Raw genomic sequence first — 1418 nt, 5'->3', positions numbered from 1 at the left:
CAGCGGGCGCAGGCCCTGCCTCTTTGATGACACCTCCCCAGGCCAGCCTTGTCCGACGGCTCCGCCCACTTTTCAGGCCCCTCCCCCGCAGCTGCCCCTTTTCACCTGTCAGTCCTGGATCTCCTAGTCTCCTTTCCTCTAGGGGCTGCCCCGCTTTACTTGCTCCTTTCTGGAAAAGCCCCGCCCGCTTTCCGTCAAGTCCCTCCTTACGTCAGACCCCCAGTAACAGCAGTCCCCTTAATTCTGTTGGCAGGATTTCCCCAAGTCAGCGGAGGTGAATTCGGCCGAGGCCCTGCCCAGGAGAAACTCACAGTCTAGCCGTAGACTGAGGTTAGCAGATTGTGTCCGGCCCAGTGAAAGGGTGAGGCGAGAAGGCTGAGCCCCTGGAAACTGCGGAGGCCTCCCGGGTTGGCCTCGGCTTGGCTCTGGACCACCTTGGATTCACCCGGGAGGCAGGTGCTGTTCCTTCTACCTACCCCAATCCATCCCTGAGGCTGATGGCCAGGCGCTAGGATGTAAGTGACATTGGGACATTGAGACAGCCTGGAAATTGATTTAAGATGCAGGGGTGCCTATAGTCCCAGCTACTGGGGAGGCTGAGGCGGGAGGCTTGCTTGAGCCCAGAAGGTTGAGACCAGCCTGGGTATTGTAACGACGCCCCGTCTCAAGAAAAAAATGATTCAGGGACGCGGGATCCCCAAGTGTTCAGGGCTGAACTAGGAGGCTGTATTTCTAACCAGTGCCCTGCGAATCCTGACACCCTGGCTCCTCACTTTGAGAAACCCTGGGATGGGATTCTTGAGGTAAATAGAGGCAGAGGAAGGGTCCTCTTAGGATGTAGGGGGTCTTCCAGCCAGGCTTGGGTAGGGTCCTTCTTACCTCCCTCATTCCATCAGGGACTAGAAGCCATACTTCAGATAACTACTCTCTCCTGTTTCTGATGTGTGCCTCTCTAGCTGTGGTATCTCTTGATACATTGTGACTTCCTCTCGAAACTGACTCTCCTCTTGCTTTTTTGTTTTTGTTTCAATTACAAAATTATAGCAACGCAGCAGCCCCCTCTGCCCTACCACACCCAGTTACTGACACTGGGGAATACTGTGTATTCCTTTAGTCACTACCCAGAGAAGTCTTTATGATAATAGCAGTTTGCATTTATGCCAGACACTGGACTAAGCCCTCCACATGATCAGATTCCAGGTCCATAAATCCTGGCGCCACAGAATTCAAAATGTCTTAGATTTTACAAAGCTAATAGGGTGCATATAACATATAACACTACTTGTGGCTTGGCGCCTGTGGCTCAAGTGGCTAAGGCGCCAGCCATATACACCTAAGGTGGCGGGTTCGAATCCAGCCTGGGCCTGCCAAACAACAATGATGGCTGCAACCAAAAAATAGCCAGGTGTTGTGGCGGG

The 1418-nt window shown here is 53.3% G+C and overlaps 1 protein-coding gene across 1 annotated transcript in view; it reads left to right on the top strand.

Annotated features, from left to right (window-relative positions):
- Positions 1-288: 288 nt before the first annotated feature.
- Positions 289-1418, top strand: part of PKMYT1 (protein kinase, membrane associated tyrosine/threonine 1) — a 12297-nt gene continuing 11167 nt past the window's right edge. The window contains exon 1 of the mRNA XM_003790812.3: positions 289-361. The gene's annotated coding sequence lies outside the window, so the exon portion shown is untranslated. The remainder of the gene's footprint in view (positions 362-1418) is intronic.

Source organism: Otolemur garnettii, unplaced genomic scaffold, assembly GCF_000181295.1.
Source record: "Otolemur garnettii isolate 467f Iridium unplaced genomic scaffold, OtoGar3 scaffold00044, whole genome shotgun sequence".
In the NCBI taxonomy this organism is placed as follows: domain Eukaryota; kingdom Metazoa; phylum Chordata; class Mammalia; order Primates; family Galagidae; genus Otolemur; species Otolemur garnettii.
The sequence above is the reverse complement of the archived record's forward strand: the minus strand, read 5'-3'. Positions and strand labels throughout refer to the sequence as shown.